General features: G+C 44.1%; 1 protein-coding gene and 1 pseudogene across 3 annotated transcripts in view; one reads left to right on the plus strand and one right to left on the minus strand.

Annotated features, from left to right (window-relative positions):
- THSD4 (thrombospondin type 1 domain containing 4) overlaps positions 1-20,795 on the minus strand; it is a 701,089-nt gene that overhangs the window by 374,575 nt on the left and 305,719 nt on the right. The window lies entirely within an intron of this gene.
- Positions 9,909-10,763, plus strand: LOC118706035 (annotated as a pseudogene).

The raw sequence follows: 20,795 nt of genomic DNA on the forward strand, positions 1-20,795 counted from the left end.
GCCTAGCCATGCCTGAGGGGCCCTGGGAACATTGCTGCCATGAGGAGGAACAGCTGGAACCTGTTTAGCCACTCCCTTGGGGCTCTGGGAACATCACAGCTCCTGGGATGGAAGGCCCACCTATCCACTCACGTGGGTCCTGAGAACATCACAGCTCATGGGAGGCATGGCTGGTCAGCCTAGCCACTCCCTTGGGGCTCCGGGAACATTGCCACCCCTGAGAGGGGAGACCAGCCCACCTAGCCACTCCCCTGGGTCCCCTCCCCACCACATGAATTTCATGCATTGGGCCTCTAGTCCGACCTAATAAAAGAGTGATATGCAAATTGACCACCATTCCAGCAAACAAGATGGCTGCCTCCATGTGGTCAAAGATCCTGTCCCCATATGGACACAAGATGGCCAGAAGGGGAGGGCAGTTGGGAGGCACCAGACCTGCAAGGGAGGGCAGTTGAAGGTGATCAACTCTACAGGGGAGGGCAGTTAGGGGTGACCAGGCTGGCAGAGGGAGGGAAGTTGGGGGCAAACGGGCTGTCAGGGAAGTGGTTAGGGGTGATCAGGCTGGCAGGCAGAAGCAGTTAGGGGCAATCAGGAAGGCAGGCAGGCGAGCAGTTGGGAGCCAGCAGTCCTGGATTGTGAGAGGGATGTCACAATCCAGTGGGTTTGGGCTAAATGGGCAGTAAGACATCCCTTGAGGGGTCCCAAATTAGAGAGGGTGCAGGCTGGGCTGAAGGACCCTCCCTCCTTAGACTCCTGTGAATGAATTTTGTGTACCGGGCCTCTAAAAAAAAAAAAATATAAATATATATATATATATATATATATATATATATATATATATATATATATATTTTTTTTTTTTTTCAGCTTGTCTATTTCTATAAAATTAAAAGTCAGCTGATATTTTTATTAGGATTGCATTAGATCTGTAAATCGATTTGGGGATTATTGCCATTCTAACAATATTAAGTCTTTTAATTCATGATCATGGGATATCCTTACATTTATTTAAATCTTCCTTAGTTACTACAACCCCCCCCACACACACACACAATTTTTTTTTAACTTGAATAGATTTTATTATTGCTGTCCATTCCACCTACTAAGGGCACTGGATGAGATGATAACGAAGAAGTGAAGAAGCTAGAGACAAGCTCCTGCTCCTGCTGACGAGCTGGGGGTGGCACTGGAGGGCTACAGGGAGCATTCACACTAGTCAAACCACTGGCACCCATAGGTGAGAATCATGGGGGCAGAGGGACCAGACACACCAGGCTTCATGCCACACCCAGGCTCAGCTATGAGGAAAGAAGATGGACACCAAGGCCAGGATCGGTGAGGGTGGGTCCTGAGGGGATGAGCCAGCAGATGAGGACAGAAAGATAAACCCTTACATTTTTTTTATCCACTGATTGTTTTCACAAAGGTGCCAAGACACGTCAATGGGGAAAGGATTGCCTTTGCAACAATAGTGTTGGGACAACTTTGCACATCTACATGTAAAAGAATAAAATTGGACTCCTAACTTTCACTACATGAAAAATTAACTTAAAATGCACCCTCAATCAAACTGTAAAAGCTAAAATTATAAAATTCTTAGAAAAAAATAAAGAGGAAGAAATGGGGACATCTATAATACTTTTAACAATAAAGATAAATTGAAAAAAAGAAGAAAAATAAAGTCATACAACTTTGTGATCTTGAATTATACTTACATGATATGATACCAAAAGCACAAGTGACAAAAGACAAAATAAATAAAATTCATCATAGAAATTCATTGTAAGCCCATGAAATGATGCTCAATATCATTAGTTATTTGTATACACCAAATCACAATAAGATATAAATCATTAAAAAAATATAAATCAAAACCACTTCACATTCACTCTGATGGAAAAAAAAAAAGCTAATAAGAAGTGTTGGCAAGAATTTACAGAAATCACAGCAATAGGATTGTAAAATGGAAGAGCTTCCTTAGAATATATCTATTAGTTCTTCAGAATGTTATAAAGTTACCATATGACCCATAAATTCTACTTCTAGGTATACACCTATGAGAAATGAAAATACACATCTTCACACTCAAATTATACATAACATTCAAATTCTACATAAATATTCATATCAGCATTATTCAAAATAGCTAAAAAGTGAAAATAGCTAAATATCCTTCAACTAATGAATGGATAAACAAAATATGTAATACCCAATGGTATATTATTCAACGATAGAAAGTACTTATGAAGAACTAACCTGCTATGACAGATAAAACTACAGGGTGTTCCTAATAATGCACACGTACCTTAACAGCTGATGACTCAATTTTGAAAATGAAATGTATTTTAATAAACACTGCCTTTATAATTGTTCAAAGTGAGTGTATCATTTTTTGGCACATTCTATATTTTTTCTATATGAAAGAAGCCAGTCGTAAAAGGCATATTCTATATAATAAAAGGCTAATATGCAAATAGACCAAACAGCAGAACAACTGGAACAAATGAACAACCAGTTGCTATGATGTGTGCTGACCACCAGGGGGTGAGTGTGGAACATGGCAGGTGTTGGCCATGATGGGATGGTGGAGCAGGTGAGTGGGGGTGCCAGACTAAGGGGGAATGCCAATCACTGTCATTGGGGCGATCCTCTGGTGGTTATTGAAAATTCTTCGCTCTCCTGCACTAAGGTCCCGCCCAGCGCTTGCACCTGCTGCCAGAACTGGCCCTGCTCGCACCTTTGCTAGTGCCAGGGTCACTGTTTGCATCCACTGGCAGTGCTTGTCCCGCTCGCACCCATTGCCAAAACCCATCACTGGTACCAATCACTCAGCACCATCAGCAGGTGTGAGCAGCAGCTGTCATCTCTCATCACCTCCCCTTGCTCCTGACAGGCAATTGGGGCAGCAGCCACTCATGAGCTGATAGACCTGGCCCCACTTGTATGCACTACTGGCACTGGCCACAAACTCTGCACCATCAATGGGTGCGAGCAGGGCTAGCCCATCAGTGTGTGGGAGCGGCTGCAGTGGGAGTGGCACTGCCCTCAGACAGGACCAGGGGCTGTAGCAGAAGGGGCCAGGTGGGGGCACAGAGGATGGGCCGAGACCCACCCCTGTACCTACTGCAGCTTTGTGGCTTACAGTTCCTATAAGTATTTTATAATTATACTAGAGATCAGATGCACAAAATTTGTGCATGGGGATGTGTGTCCCTCAGCCCAGCATGCACCCTATCCAAACTGGGACCCCTCAAGGGATGTCTGACTGCATGTTTAGGCCTGATCTTACCTGGATTCAGTCTAAATGGGCAGTTGGACATCCCTCTCACAATCCGGGACTGCTGGCTCCTAACTGCTCACCTGCCTGCCTTCCTGATTGCCCCTAATCACTTCTGTCTGCCAGCTTGATCAACTCCTAACTACTCTCCTGACATCCTGATTGATGCATAACAGCTCCCCTGCCAGCCTGATTGCCCCTAACTGCCCTCTCCTGAAGTCCTGATCGCCCCCCTAATTGTTCTTCCCTGAAGCCCTAGGTTTTACCCCCCCCCCCCCTCAAATTTCCCTTCCCTGCAGGCCCTGTCACTCCCAATTTCCATCCTCTGCCAGCCTGGTCCCTCTCAACTGCCCTCCCCTGCTGGCCATCTTGTGGTGGCGACCCTGTGTCTAAATGGGGCAGCCATCTTGTGTGTTGGAGTGATGGCCAATTTGCATATTAATCTTTTATTAGATAGGATAGAAGCCTGGTGCATGTGTGGGGGCTGGCTGGTTTGCCCTGAAGAGAGTCCTGGGTCAGGGTGGGGGTTCCCTTGGGGCATGGGACAGCGTGGGCGAGGAGCCTGTGGTGGTTTTCAGGACAGCGATGCCCCCAACAACCAAAGCACTGGCCCTGATATCTGAGGTTTATTTATCTTCTATAATTGAAACTTTGTAGCCTGGACCAGAGCCAAGCCTCCTGCTAATTCCGTGGCTGGAGTCATTTTTGTTGGGATTTGTCTTCTATAATTGAAACTTGTAGTAGAGGCCAAGGCAGACCAGGGCCGCGGGAGCTTGGCTTCCTCTATCTCTGGAGCAACCCAAGCCTCTTGCTCTCTCCAGCTCCATGGCTGCTACCATTTTTGTTGGGATTTATTTACCTTATATCATTGAAACTTTGTATCCTTGAGTGTAGGTATGGGACAGCCTGGGCAGCAGGGAAGCTTGGCTTTCTCCATTGCCAGGGAAACCCAAGCCTTTTGCTTGCTGCAGCTCCATGGCTGCAGCCATCTTGGTTGGGTTAATTTGCATTCTCGCTCCTGATTGGATGGTGGGCATGGCTTTTGGGGTGTGTGGAGGTATGGTCAATTTGCATATTACTCTTTTTATTAGATAGGACCAGAGGCCCAGTGCATGAAATTTGTGCATGGGGTGTCCCTCAGCCCAGCCTGCACCCTCTCCAATCTGGGACCCCTTGAAGGATATTAAACTGCCCATTTAGACATGATCCCAGTAGGATCATGTCTAAATGGGCAGTCGGACATCCCTTTCACAATCCGGGACTGCTGGCTCCCAACTGCTCGCCTGCCTGCCTTTCTGATTGCCCCTAACCGCTTCTGCCTGCCAGCCTGATCACTCCCTAACTACTCCCATGCCAGCCTGATTGATGTCTAACTGCTTCCCTGCCAGCCTGTTTGCTCCCAACTTCCCTCCCCTGCCGGCCTGGCCACCCCTAACTGCTCTCCCCTGCAGGGTTGAACACCTCCAACTGCCTTCCCTTGCAGGTCTGGTGCCTCCCGACTGCCTTCCCCTTCTGGCCATTTTGTGGTGGCCATCTTGTGTCCACATGGGGCAGGATCTTTGACCACATTGGGGCAGCCAGCTTGTGTGTTGGAGTGATGGTCAATCAGCATATTACTCTTTTATTACATAGGATAGAATCCTGGTACATGGGTGGGGGCCAGCTGGTTTGCCCTGAAGGGTGTTTAGATCAGGGTGGGAGTTCACTTGGGGTGTGGAATGGCCTGTGCAAGGGGCCTATGATAGTTTGCAGGTTGGCCACAAAACCCTGGTAACCCAAGTGCAGATCCTGGTATTTGAAATTTATTTACCTTCTACAATTGAAACTTTGTAGCCTGGAGTGGAGCCAAGCCCCCTGCTGCTCTGTGGCTGTTAGCCATTTCTGTTGAGGTTCATGTATCTTCTATAATTGAAACTTTGTATCCTTGAGGAGAGGCCTAGGCTGGCCAGGTTGTGTGGAAAGCTTGGCTTCTGTTGCCGGGGAATCCCAAGCTTCTCTCAACTGCTCTCTGTGGCTGCAGCCATCTTGGTTGGGATTAATTTACATACTTGCTCTGAATGGCTGGTGGATATGACTGGAGGGCGTGGCTTGAGCAGAGTGATGGTTAATTTGCATATTACTCTTTTATAAAAAGGTAGGACTTGGAATTCATGCATGGGTTGGGGAGGGTCCCCTCAGCTCAGCCTGCATCCTCTCCAATCCAGGACTCCTTTAGGGATGTCCGACTGCTGCTTTAGGTCCAATACCAGGGATCAGGCCTAAATGGCAGTAGGGCATCCCTCTCACTATCCTGGACTGCTGGCTCCTCATCATTCACCTGACTGCCTGTCTGATTGCCCCTAACTGCCTTTTCCTGCTGGCCCTTCACTGCCCCCCTGCCAGCCTGTCACCCCTCACTGTCCCCCCTGCTGGCCTGATCAACCCTGACTCTGTCTGCTGGCCTGATTGCTCCCAACTGCCCCCTAAGTGGCCCCTGCCAACCTGGTTACCCACTACTGCTCCCCCACCCCCTGCCAGCCTGTTCTCCCCACACTGACTGCTGTTTAGTCGTTTGGTTGTCCCTCACTAACCCCCCTGCTGGCCTGATCACCCCATGCAGCCAGTTTGGTCATTTGTCTGGTTGTTTCACTTAGGCTTTTACATATATAGACTAGTGGCCTGGTGAATGAAATTTGTGCACGTGGGAGGGTGTCCCTCAGCCCAGTCTGCACCATCTCCAATTTAGGATCCTCAGGCCTGCATCCCTCTCTCAATCCGGGACCATTGGCTCCTAACCACTCACCTGCCTTCCTGCCTGATCCCCTAACCACTCTGCCTGCTGGCCTGATCAACCCCAACTGAACCCCCCTTCTGGCCTGATCACCCATAACTTCCCATCCCTGCTGATTGATCACCCCCAACTGCCCCACCCACCGGCTTGCTTGCCTGCATTTCCCCCCTGCCCCCCCACATGCTGGCCTGCTCACCCCTAATCACCTCTGCTTTGGCCCAGCCACCATGGCTTTGTCCAGAAAGACGTCCAGAATGTCTCCAGTCGGTCTCTGGTCTAATTAGCATACTACTCTTTTATTATTATAAACTAGAAATTCATGCACTGGAACGGTGTCATTCAGCCCAGCCTGCACCCTCTCCAATCTGGGACCCTTTGGGGGATGTCTGACTGCCCACAGGGATTGCGCCTAAACCAGCAGTCAGACAACCCTCTCACAGTCTGGGACTGCTGGCTCCTAACCACTTGCCTGCCTGCTTGATTGCCCCCTAACAGCTCCTCTGCTGGCTTGATTGACACCTAACTGCTCCCCTGCTGGTCTGATCACCCCCAACTGTCCTCTCCTGCTGGCCTGGTCACCCCAACTGCCCTCCCCTGCAGGCCTGGTCATCCCACAACTTCCCTCCCCTGCTGGACATCTTATGACAGCCATCTTGTGACAATGTGGGGACATCCATCTTGTGATGACTTGGGGGTGGTCATCTTGTGACAACGTAGGGGTGGCCATCTTATGATGATATGATGGCATTGTGCGAGGATACCAGGGTCACCTAGGATTTTATTAGTATAAAGTCCAGAATGGGCAAATCTACGCAGGTGGAAAGTAGATTAGTGGTTGCAGGTGTGGAACAAGGAGAGAATGTGAAGTGACTGCTAATGGATATGAGCTTTCTTCTTGGGGATGATGAAAATGTTCTGAAATCATATAGTGGTGATAGTTGCGCAACTCTCTAAATATACTAAAACTACTAAATTGAACAACTTAAATTGATGTCTTTCATGATATGTGAATTTTATCTCAATAAATCTGGTTTTCTTGTTTGTTTATATTTTAAAGAAGCATTCCATTTTCTGGATCCCCAGTTATTGTCAATGGTTGACTCCTCCAATTTCTATTCAAAACTAACAAAAAAGGGTAACAACTCTTTGTTGTCTTTTCAGGAATTTGGCATAAGTGAGAGAGCAAAATGTTGCTCAAGTGGGGAGGTTCAAGATTTTACCTAGCCTTGTTACCACCTACCACTCTCCAAAGAATGGTAGGTGATAACAAGGCTACCAAAAAGGGGCCAAAAGTGGCAGGAATGGAGTTTCAAGCTTTTCCCATGCTGCACATTCTCCAGCTCTCTTTTATGGAGGGAGAAAGCACAAATGAGAAGAGAGAAGCGATTCTGTGAATAAATATGCAAGGCTATTGAACACTTGGAGAATGGATAACATCTGTGCTTGTTTTTAATCCATTCAACTTCACAGGTTCACTCCTATTACCAAAACCCTCATTTCCTAGAGTTAAGTTTTATGTTTTTCATAGAATATACTATGACCCTTTTCATGAAAAGCAGCCTCATAAACACAGCTCATAAAACTCTGATGTGGCAGGGTGCTTACCCAACACATGCTGATGAGTGAAATGTAAAGGAATTAAAAAATGTGGATGCAGTGTCTTAAGAGCACATGCAGGGTTTAGGTCACATAAAAAGGGGGTTGCCCAAAGCCCAAGCAGTGCACATAGAGCTGGCAGCATTTGGTCAGAGTAAATAAAATACTCCAGAGGTGTTGGAGCAAGAGCAGTGCTGGGCTGGACCTCAGTGGCTGCATTATCAGTGAGGTGTATCTCCTATTTAAGACAAAGGGTCCACCTGCCCTGGAACTCCACATTCTGGACTGACACTGATGATTATTAGTTAAACTCCTTTTCCCCAGGCTGCATTTTCCAGGACAAAGATATGGAAAATAAAATGAGGAGAATACTTCTGAGAGTCCAGACTGCTCTGGAATATGAAAACTATTCTGAAGAAGTCCAAAGAGGGTCGAGACTGTCCAATTCTAGCCTTTCCTATTCTAAAAAGAAAATTTTATTGGCCACATCCCATTATTAAAACTTAAATGCAAAACCATATAGGTTATCAATTGCCTAAAATCCTAACCTTTTATCCAACACTCCCAACTGTATAACATGTAGTCAGATGGAACACCCTACTGAATCCTATTTCATCGACAGTCTTAACAGGCTGGGGGATCTGGGTGAGAAACCATGGACAAGAATGTCTTTTTAAAAAACTCTGAAAAATCATTGGCTCAGTGTTCCAGAAATATTAAATTCCTCTTAGCACTGCTCACACTTAAACACAGTTATATTCTGTAACACTCTAACCCAGTGGTTCTCATACTTTAATGTCCTCAGAATCATCTGGTGGTCTTATGAGAACACCGACTGATGGACTCCATACCAGAGAGTCTGCTTCATAGGGCTGGGCTGGAGCCCCGAGTCTGCATTTCCAACAAGGTTCCAGGTGATGCCAGAGTTATTGGTGCAGGAACTAACCTTTGACCATCACTGCTTAATTGAAACAGGATGGAGAAAGAACTACCCAGCAACCAGATCTCTAGCTAACATCTGAGAATGCATCACCAAAGCTGACATAAAACATGATTTTTGGCTAACTAAATAAAAGGTTACAGACTCCCTGGATCAGAGCGCATCTTATCTGTGTATCCTGCACCTGGCTACCTCCTCTGCCAGCCACAGTTGCAACCATGATCCCCAAACTCGCAGACCCAAAGCAGCTGCAGCTCTTGCCCCTAAAGAGACTCAGCAGGTGGACAAGGAGAACAGGCCCCCACAAGCTGGATGGTGAGATCACCCGGAGGCCCTTCCAAGAGCCGGATCTGCCCTGGGCATGCAGGATGAACCACTGCTGAGAGAAAACCCCTGCATTTTGTCACCTTTCCCATGGAAAACCATGACATCTGGCAGATGTATACGAAAGTCAAGGCTTCCTGTAGACAGCTGACAAGGTGGACCTTTACAAGGACTTCCAGTACTGGGAAGCCCTGAAGCCCCAGGAGAGATACCATATTTTTCTGTGTTTAATATTCCCACCCTCTTTCCAACCCAAATTAAGAAATCAATATTTTAAACATTTTGCTGGTTTTCCTCTCTCTCTCTCTCTCTCTCTCTCTCTCTCTCTCTCTCTCTCTCTATATATATATATATATATATATATATATATATATATAAATTTATTTTTTTTTTTACAGAGAGGAATGGAGAGGGGAAATAGAGTCAGAAACATCGATGAGAGAGAAACATTGATCAGCTGCCTCCTGCACACCCCCTTCTGGGGATGTGCCCACAATCAAGGTACATGCCCTTGACTGGAATCAAACCTGGGCCCTTTCAGTTCGCAGGCCAATGTTCTATCCACTGAGCCAAACCAGTTAGGGCTGGTTTTTCTCTTAAGGCCTTCTTTTTTGGCATCTTAAGGAGTTGTTTTTCCTGTTTTCTCCACTGTCTGATCGTACATTTAGTGGGAGGAAGTCCAAATTTCTCTCTGCAGCTCTATTTCCATGTCTTTTGCATAGCTGATTACATTCACTTTGAGTTTTGCAGAGTAAGATAATCGCTTACTAATATTTATCTTTTTATTTCTTAAGATCTTTATGGGCTTAGAATGCTCAGGTCCCTGTTGCATCTGTGCACTCTCCACCTCCACCTCCACCTCCACCTCCAATTACAGCATCAGCTGACATCAATAACAATAAAGCTCATGATTAGAGGAAGCCTATTTGACAAGGTATGGGCAGCTAATGCACCCGAGGGCTAGACTTCCTTGTATAAGATGCCTCTCGATTTTTAGTCTAATGATTTTAGAAAAAAATAACGTCTTATGCACGGAAAAATACAGTACTTCATTTCACAAGCAGGCTTTCTTTGCAGCAAGTGATGGCATATAAATGAAAACTTGGTGGAGCACTTTAGCCAAGAAGTTCAGATCACCAAAGCCGGCTGACTACAGCTTCCAAATTACCATAAAAAAAACATATATTCTGAAATGTATAGTCTCCTCATTGACACTTACATTAAAGATTCCAAGGAAAGGGATTTTGTTTTCAATGCCATTGAGGCCATGTCTTGTGCCAAGAAGAAGGCAGACTGGGCCTTGCGTTGGATCGAGGACCAAGAGGGCATCTATGGAGAAAGTCTTGTGGCTTTTGCCGCAGTTAGAAGGAATCTTCTTTTCTGGTTCTTTTGCATTAATATTCTGGCTCAATAAATGAGGACTGATGCCTGGCCTCACATTCTCCAAAGAACTTATTAGCAGAGATAAGGGTTTGCACTGTGACTCTTCCTGCCTAGTGTTCAAACACCAGTTACGCAAACCTTCCAAACCGTGAGTGAAAGAATCACCAATGCTGTTAGGCTAGAGCAGGAGTTCCTCACAGAGGCCTTGCCAGGGAAGCTCATTGGGATGAGTTGTACTTTAATGAAGCGATGCATTGAATTCATGGCTGACAGACTCATGCTGGAGTTGGGTTTTAGTAAGGCCTTCTGAGTAGAAAATCCACTTGACTTCATGGAGAATATTTCACTAGAAGGATGAACTTCTTTGAGAAGAGGGTAGGTGAGTATCAGAGGATGGGAGTGATGTCAAGTTGGACAGAGAACTCTTTTATCTTGGATGCTGACTTCTAAACAAACTGAAGGTCTGCTCTTATTTTGCTTTGAAGGTCTGATCTTTTTTTTTTTTTCTCAAATGAAAAATTAACTATTTGAAGTCTTATCAACTAGCTACACTATTAACATTCATTAATATCATCTTTAAACTATGTAGCTACCCCAACATGAGGCCTGTTTGTTAATGATGTAAGTGGTCTCCACTAGAAGGAAAGCATAGACAAAGCTTCTCAGAGTCTTTGAAAGATCCTATTCATGTTTGGCTGTTACAGACAGGCTGGCTGCCCAGGACTTCAGTGTGGATGGGCCAGACTGGTCAGCAGGTCATGACCACAAGGCCATTGAAAGATGTCAGCTTTGCTCTTCAAAATTTACTTAGCTGTACATAAAAGTGGCACTTTACACATAAACATAGTTTGCATTATCTACATAAAGGCCCTCTTTAGCCTAACTTGGTTAGTTGGTACAACAAATAGAGTTCTGTTGATCACTAATGAGAGCCAACTCAATTTACCAGGTGACAAAGATAAGTTAAACTATAATCTAAGCATGTTGTTTCTATTCTTTATTTTCTTTAATGATGTGAGGTGTCTTTTCATCAACTTTAAATTCAATATTGTGCATGCCTAAGTAGTAGCCAGTTGCCTCCACATAGGAGGTGGGTTGTTTTGTATTCTGTAGCCCAGGTCCAGTATCATGAGATAAGAGGTAAAGAGGAAGAAATTTCTAACTTAAATCATTAGGCACTGAAGTATGGTCTGTGCTTACTGCTGATAACCTGGGTGTGTGTGGCTATTGGTATTATTTTACTTCTCAAACTGCATTTTCCCTAACTTCAGAGAGTATGAACTATCCTTGAAGACTCTTAATAGCTTGGATCTAGGACAGAACTTTAAAATGATTTCAAATTATCTTTAAATGATGTGACCCAGCTAAGATCTTGCTCATATTAAGTGGTAAGTCCAGGGCTAAAATTGTCTTTCCAAAAATTGTTTTTATTCTGTTTTTGTTTCAAAAGCAGTACAAACTAATAGATATATAGCAGTTCTTTGGCCCCATTTGTTAACATGTATTGCATGGCAGTTGACCACTGGCCTGTACTATTGTCAGTTTTCATTTACTGTATAAATGGTCAAATCATCCATTTAAAAATCTCTGGAAAATGTGACCCTTTCCTATATTTTAAATTATTGTTAACTGAAGTTAATGCAGATTCTGTGGTCTTCACACTTCTGCAACACAAAAATAAATGCTTTGCCACAAACAAGCAAGCAAGCAAACAAACAAACAAACAGTTAGTGTTTTATGCATGCAAGCTAGCCCGTCAAGGGTGCAAAAGGCCATGCGAGTAAGTTCTCTTCTGAGTTGTCAGGTATGGTACACATTCTGCATAAAGCAGAAAGGGAAAAGGAACTTCTCGTTATCATCTGCATTTGGATTTGTCTGCCTAACCTATACTCACCTTTTACAGTTTTTATATGCTTAGTGTTTATTGAGCACTTACTATATGCTGTGGCATACCCTCAGAGGGCATGGAAGCACATGCCCTTTACCTCATACCTTGACTTATGCATTTCTTTCATCTAGCTGTGCCTTTATGGTAAACTGGTAATGGTAAATAAACTGTTTTCCTAAGTTCTATGAATCATTCAGGCAAATTATTGGAAACCTTCTGAGAACCTCCATTCTTCAGTGAGGTTGGGACAGAAGTGTGAATCACTTCTAAGTGGGTCTAAGTGGGACTCACTACGTGGAAATGGTGTCAAAACTGGGGGGGGGGCAGTCTTGTGAGACTTACCCTTTATACTGTAGGGTCTGCACAAACTCTGATTAGTTAGTGTCAGAACTGAATTAAAGTGTAGTATACCCAGTTGGTATTTACCAAGATTTAGAGAATTGCTTAGTGAAGAAAACTCATACATTTGATGTCAGAAATCTGAGTAGAAACAGATCTTCCTAATTGCCTTCTCCTCATGGCTTCCAGCTTCCAACGAGGAGGGTCTAACCCTCTGCTAGTGGATGCTAGGTCCTTGGCTAGGTTGCCAACTACTGATGCACCTTTCTACAGCATAGCCCAATTTCCTCAAGGACAGTTCTGTCAGTGGCAGCAAGCATTCAAGAAACCTCCTTTACTCCCTAAATCTACTATGCCAGCAGGCTGTGTCATCTCAATTCTTCCCTTCCTATTTACTCCCCCTGCCAAGACCTACCCAAGCCTGCTATAATACAACCTGTACCAGAAGGGCTACACAATCTTCTGCTGGTCTCCCAGATTCAAGCTCCCTATCATCCCCCATTTATCCAGCTCAAGCTATATTATCCTCAAACCTTCCTTCTTTGGTCACCCCCCACCCCCTCTCAAGAACCTGTCATATCATCGACTCCTTTCCTGTCACTCCATCCCTCCCCCAAATTCCACAATCCCCTTTCTACCACCATGGCTTTGCACACACTATTCACCTTGGCTGGAATGCCCCATATTCTATTCTCTGCCTAAAAAAATTCCACCTGACCTTCCAAATATGGCTCAACCTACCTGCTCCTAAAAGCTTCCCCTGATCATACTCAGCCCCACTGATCTTGCTATCTCTAGTCTACATAGAATGCCACATAACGTATAAAGAACCTATTACCTACCCTAACTGGTTTGGCTCAGTGGATAGAGCATCGGCCTACAGACTCAAGGGTCCCAGGTTTGATACTGGTCAAGGGTATGTACCTTGGTTGTAGGCACATACCCAGCAGGGAGTGTGCAGGAGGCAGCTGATCAATGTTTCTAACTCTCTATCCCTCTCCCTTCCTCTCTGTAAAAATTCAATAATATATAAAAGAACCTATTACCCAATTCTGTCATTTTACACATAGGAAACTGAAGCTTAGAAAAATGGAGAGATTTGCCTAGATTTAGGCGGTTTGTCACTGATCTCACCACACTCAAGATGCATAGGGATTTCTTAAATTAATAATAATAATACCTAACATGGCTAGAATGTTTGCAATGTACCAAGTACTATCTGAGACACCGCATAGGCATTATTCCAGATTGTCCTTACAACTCAGTGACCTAGGCTTACATGTGTGGAATCCAGACTGTAGAGAAAGGCACCCGGAAACTCAGAGACTGAGAGAGGCTCCGGGGAGCCAGGAGCTTTAGCGGGCAGGGTCTATAGTCGCAGGCTAGTGAGTGCTCACAGAGAGGTCTGATAGCGGAGCTTGCCGTGGCCTTTCCATAGCGGAAGGAGTTTGAGGCTCCAGACTACAGAGATCCATTATTATTACTTCACTTTACAGATGAGGAACCAAGGCTTAGAGAGGTTAAGTAACTTGCTAAAAGTCACACCACTGGAAAGTGGTAGAACCAACAGGACTAAAATCCAAGTTTGACTCAGAAGCTAATATTTTTCTTGGTGCCTTACTGAACTGTTAATTATTTAATCTGAGCACATATTGCCTAAGTAAAAATTCACCTCCTTCAGGTCAAGGACAGTACTTGTCAAGGTGTCACATATGAAGCAATACTTGTTCATTCACCCAATGACCATTAGGCATAGTAACATCATTGTGCCAGGATCTAGGTTTAAGTGAGTTAATAGGATAGTCTCTACCATCATGAGGCAATCACCATTCATTCATTTTATTAATTCATTTACTCAGCATAAACTTATTGAGAGTCTACTTCACTCCAGGTACTACAGTTAAGTATTGAGGAAATTATATGAAAAAGAGACCAGGTCCTTGACTTCATGTAACTACAATCTCATGGGAAAGACAGGTGTTAATTAAGTATTCACACAAATAAATATGAAATTTTAACCGTGAAGGATAAGTAGGAGTTTACGTGTGAAGGGGAGGGGAGGAGAGCAGAGCATTCAAGGCAGAGGAATATCAAAGACCACACCCAAATGCCAGGAACATGCCCATCAAGAGGCTAAAAGACAGAGAGAAACCAAGATGGTGGCCTAGGTTATCACCTAAGCTGCCACCTCACAGGACAATTTCAAAACAACTAAAAGACAGAACAGACATCATCCAAAACTACAGGAAAGCTGGTTGAGTGGAAAAATTTACAACTAGAACGAACAAGAGAGGCTCACGTATCAGGGAGGCTGCAAAGTGCTGAGGTAGGGAGACACACCCACAGAGAGGAAGGGCAGCCAAGTGCCTGGCTGGTGGTAGGGGAAAGAAAGCCCCCTACTGCACTGAACCCTTTCCGACTGCACTAAACCCCAACCCCATCCAAAACCCTGTGGACCTAGGCTCACATGTGTGGAATCCAGACTGTAGAGAAAGGCACCCGGAGACTCAGAGACTGAGAGGCTCCGGGGAGCCGGAAGCTTTAGCAGGCAGGGTCTATAGTCGCAGGCTAGTGAGTGCTCACAGAGCGGTCTGATAGTGGAGCTTGCCGTGGCCTTTCCATAGCGGAAGGAGTTTGATGCTCCGGACTACAGAGACCCAACCCAATTCTGGGCTAGCTCCTGGGGCACCCATGCTCTTGCAGGGGGAATCTAGACTGTAAGGCGGAAACTCAGGGGAGCGGAAGGCAGAGGTCTGAGGCTCCCGCACAAGGGCAGGACTGACTGGAAGTCAAGACTGTTGGCTCAGCCCTGAGACTCTGCCCCATCCAAGCTGAGCACAGAGGCTTTTGCAATTTTGCAAGTCTGATCCTATATAGGGCTATATCCAATAAAGAAGATATCCTGGAGTAGACACAGCTGATACTCACATTCAATTGGCCTGGAGGTCAATTTCTCCCAGTGATACCAACAACAATCAAGACTTAACTACAACAGGCTGTACATGCAGTCCACAAAGGGGAGCACCAAGAGTGTCAACCTCAGGTAACTGGGGAGGCTGTACCACAGGGCCATATAGGACACCAAATACACAAAGCCATCCTACCAACTCAGTGGAGCAGCAAAAATGCCAAGAGAAGGAAATAGATCTCATATGAAAGAAATGGAGGAGAACAAAAGACTGGATATAGAGTTCGAAACCACGGTTGTAAAGTTTTTCAAGAATTTCCTAGAAAAGGCTGATAAATTTAGTGAGTCCCTCAATAATATGAAAAAGGACCAACAAGAAATTAAACATACACTGGCTGAAATAAAAAAAATATATACCGTATTTTTCGGACCATAAGACGCTCGGGACCATAAGACGCACCAGTTTTTAGAGAAGGGAAATGAAGAAAAAAAGATTCTGAAACAAATAGTGTCCTAAAATATTTTATGTGCATTAAAACCCAACATCACAGTCATAAACACATGTAATCAACCCTGTAAAGTAAACAGCAGCATTTAGAACCATTTTAGAGCCGGGCAAGCACACAGAGACCACACAGAGCCGGGCAAGTAAAAAAACTTTTTTTTAAAGTATATGTGTAGGCTATATTTGGACCATAAGACGCAGGGACTTTTCCCCCCACTTCTGGGGGGAAAAAAGTGCGTCTTATGGTCCAAAAAATATGGTATATTATACAGAGACCCAACAGCAGACTAGAGGAACACAAGAATCAAGTCAAAGATTTAGAATACAAAGAGGCAAAGGACATTCCTCAGGAGAAGCAAGAAGAGAAGAGAATCCAGAAAGTTGAAGATAGTGTAAGGAGTCTTTGGGACAACTTCAAGTGTACCAACATTAGAATTATGGGGGTTCCAGAAGAAGAGAGAGTACAAGATACTGAAAACCTATTTAAATAAATAATGTCAGAATATTTCCCCCACCTGGTGAAAGAAATAGACTTACAAGTATAGGAAGTGCACAGAACCCCAAACAAATGTAATCCAAAGAGGACCACACCAAGACACATCATAATTAAAATGCCAAGGGCAAAAGACAAAGAAAGAATCTTACAAGCAGCAAGAGAAAAACAGTTAGTTACTTATAAGGGAGCACCCATATGACTATCAGCTGATTTCTCAACAGAAACTATGCAGGCTAGACAGGAGTGGCAAGAAATATTCAAAATGATGAACGGCAAGAACCTACAACCAAGATTACTCTACCCAGCAAAGTTATTATTCAGAATTGAAGGGCAGATAAAGATCTTCACAGATAAGAAAAAGCTAAAGGAGTTCATCACCTCCAAACCAGTATTATATGACATGCTGAAAGGTTATTCTTTAAGAAGAGGAAGAAGAAGAAAAAAGATAAAAATGATGATCAACAAATACATATATATCAACAAGTGAATCTAAAAATCAAGTGAATTAAAAATCTGAGGACCAGAATAAACTGGTGAATATAATAGAATCAGGGGCAAAGAAAGGGAGTGAATTGATAATTATCAGGGGGAAAAGGGTATGGGGGATGCAGAAAGAGACTGGATTAAAATCGTACACCTATGGTTGAGGACAATGGGAGGAGAGGTAAGGTCAAAGGGTGGGGTGGGAACCAGGTGGAAGGGAGCTATGGGGGAAAAAGGAGAAATAATTGTAATAATCTGAGCAATAAAGATTTATTAAATTCGGGGGGGGGATAGTATATAGCTAAAAAAAAAAAAAAAAAAAGAGGCTAAGAGACATTCTGCATGGCTGAAGTACAGAGTCAGGGAGATGATATGAAATGAGGCTGCAGGGTTAGCCAGCAGCCCAGATCAGGCCTGACCACTGTTCTTGTGGAAAGAATGACTAGAGCTCTATGAAGTGCCTCAGCTTGCATTCCTTGTACTTTTCTGGAGAACAGAACATGGAACAATCAGTTTCCCATCTGGAGAAAGTTCCTAAACAGTAGTTTCATGGGAATTGGCTAAGTCAACTTTATCCAAGTTACCCAACCTTTTTCTGCAATGTTTCCTTTTTCTCTCATGTCAACACAGTAAATCTAAGCATGAAGCGTTTCTGGAAACAAACAATGTTCTGGAAAACCACAGTGCTGTTCAAAACCCTTCAAGCTGTGTGACATGTAGTGCTACATCCTAAAATTTTACATTTACTAAAAAATGAGTGGTTCTGCCAGTAGAAAACCAGCTTGGCCAACAGTTAGGTAAGCATTTTGACAGCTTCAATAGATGCAGAGCCATAACCAGCTCTCACAGCTGGAAAAACGGGTCTTAAAAAGCAGACTTGTTAAAATGTGGAATGCATACACATCCTCCAGAAAAATGATGTGGTTGGTTTTTTGTTTGTTTGTTTTTGTGTGAGATTGTTGAAAGCTCTGAGAAGAAAGTGGGAGAGGGAACTCTGGTACAGTATCATATAAAGTAAAAGTCTCAGAAGACAGAGAAATTCAGAGGCAGAGGACAGATTATCCACTCTGCAAGGTATAACCAGAGGAGGCTGGTTTACTTCCCATCTCCTGCTATTACCATTTTAAATTATATATCTACTAGAGGCCCAGTGCATGAAATTCATGTACTCAGGGCAGGGGAGAGGGGCAAAGGGTTGTCCCTCAGTCCAGCCTGCACCTTCTCACATTTTGGGAGCCCTCAGGGGATGTCTGACTGATGGCTTAGGCCTGGTTCCCGCTGTTAGTCGGACATCCTTAGCCCTGTTGCAGAGGTGGAAGAGGCTGTGAGCCCGGCTTCTGGCTGAGTGGTGCTCCCCCTGTGGGAGCGCACTGATCACCAAGAGGCAGCTCCTGCATTAAGTGTCTTCCCCCTGGTGGTCAGTGCATGTGATAGTGAATGGTCATTTTGCCATTTGGTCAATTTGCATATTAGCCTTTTATTATATAGAATATTTATTTATAAATGTGTGGATATGTGTGTGTGGATATGTTTGCATATGTGAGTGTTATGCATATAAATATGGATGGAAGAATACATGTGTGTATACACATGTGCATGTACATGTGTTATGTGCATGTGAATATATGTTTATGTATTTAAATGTGCATTTTATGCATAAGTATGTACATACCTGCATATGTATGTACAACCATGTGTGTGTCTCACAGTGTGTTGGCATCTGGCCAGAGCATCAACAGTGATAAGAACATAATATGGGCTGGTTCGTAGTTGGAAAAATTTATTGCATGAATATGTGGGCAGATGCAGCAGGTCCACATATCTGAAAACCCAGCAGTGGTTCCAACAGAGGCACTAGCTCTCTTCTAAACATTTAAGAGCAGACAGGGTAAGACAGGGAAAAGAAACTTTCAGCAGAAAGCAAGTTTTGATGGTTTCAGGAAAAAAAGTTTTTTAGTATGACAAATTTTCTCAGAATTTAGGGAAGGCTTAAGCTAACCTTGTCTCAACTTAAAAAAAAAAATCCTCACTCAAGAATACATTTACAGAGAGGAAGGGAGAGAGATTGAGAAACATTGATATGAGAGAGAAAAATAGATCGGTTGCCTCCTATAATGCTCTGACCAGGGATTGAACCCACAACCTAGGTATGTACCCTGACTGGAAGTTGAATGCAAAACCTTTTGATGTACAGAATGGCACTACAACCAACTGAGCCACCAGCCAGGGCTTGTCTCAAATTTTGACCGCAAGGGAGGTAATGGAACTCAGTAGGCATTTCTTGGCTTGATGTTCTCTGTCATCCCCTCACCATTTCCTCAGCAGCCAATGTAGCTCATGGGTTTGGCCTCTGCTTTCGAGACTTAATAAAACCTTTGAAACATGACTTTCATTATGTTAGCACTCCTCTCACAGCCATCTTGAATTCCTTCCTATCCTCAGGACATCTACCCTAAAATGGGTTTCAAGGACAGTGTTCTCTACAATTGGATCTTTAGTTTAACTACTTAAGTGCTTTCTTCACTGTTCTGGAAATATGCCATGGGCATTCTCACTTCTATGGCTCTATTTCTTTTGTACACCCATCCAGAATGTCCTTGAGATTTCAATCTACTTAAATGAACCTCAGCATGTGTTTATGAAATATACTAACATAAAAATTGTGTCAGGTTAGCCTTCCAAGGAATATGAAACAGAGATATTGACTCTGTCTAGGGTAGGGGTGTAGAACTCAATCAGAGAAGGGGCCAAAATCTAAAATCCAGCCTAAACCGCGGGCCGAATGGTTTACTGAACAGTCATAAACTGTCATTGTGATGGAAATGCAGCGGAGTGCAGTGATGACAGCGCGGTGCGGGCCACATTGCAAGGCCTGGCGGGACGGATTTGGCCCGCGGGCCTTGTGTTTGACACATGTGGTCTAGGGTATCAGGAGAGGCTTTACTGAGGAAGTGACTTATGAACTGAAATCTGAAGGATGATTTAGTGCTATGAGAGTGGAGATGGGAGGGAAGCCGCCTCAAGCAATGGTACCAGACTACATGAAAGGCCCTGTGGCAGGAGGAGTGGAAAGGCACCCAGCGTGGCTGGAGAGTAGACAAGAAAACATCCTGGAAAGAAGTCAGCCTGGATGGGTGGCCTTTCTTTGTTTCTCTGATGTTGAAATTTAACTGGGCATTCTTTATTTTATTTGCTAGAAACTTTGATACAACCAAAGAACATTTTTCTACATAACTCATTTGTATTCTTAATAACAAATGGGTTTTCTTCTTTTCTTTCTTTCTTTTTTTTTTTTTTTTTTAGTTGTCTTGATGTCTTCTAGTCTCTGATTGCCTAAATCAGAGAATCTTAAAACAGGGAGAGTCCTTTTAAAAATCAGCTAGTCCAACCTTCTAACTCCACAGTCAAGAGCAGAATGCTTAGAATGGCACCGGTAGCCACACAGGGTGACAGAGAGATCCTGCTGGAGTTTCTTTCATGCCTCACTGCAGGACCTAGGACAGAGGTGAGCAGATTAATCAATTGCTCTGTTGAATTAATAAGCTCATTTGTATGCCTTGTATGGAAGAGAATGAACAGATACAATCCCAGACAGCCAGGAGCTTTCCAAACAAAATAAGCAGCAAGCCAGACAGAGAAGGGGCCATTTGCACATGCATAAACACAGGGACAGACACAAAGGACCCTAGCAAGTGGCTGCCTCGACCTTTTCCTGGGGATTCTACAAGAGCCGGGAACCAAGGCTTTCCTCCTCAATGGCTTGGTGAGTTTACTCCTGTGTGGTGGTGCACTGGATTTACAGGGCAAGTGTAGACAGTGAACATTTTTACCTAAAGAGGGAAATTGTGAGCCTGAAAAGACTCACCAGCCAGCCCCTTTCAGGCCC

This window comes from Pipistrellus kuhlii, unplaced genomic scaffold, assembly GCF_014108245.1.
Source record: "Pipistrellus kuhlii isolate mPipKuh1 unplaced genomic scaffold, mPipKuh1.p scaffold_m20_p_1, whole genome shotgun sequence".
Taxonomy (NCBI): Eukaryota; Metazoa; Chordata; class Mammalia; order Chiroptera; family Vespertilionidae; genus Pipistrellus; species Pipistrellus kuhlii.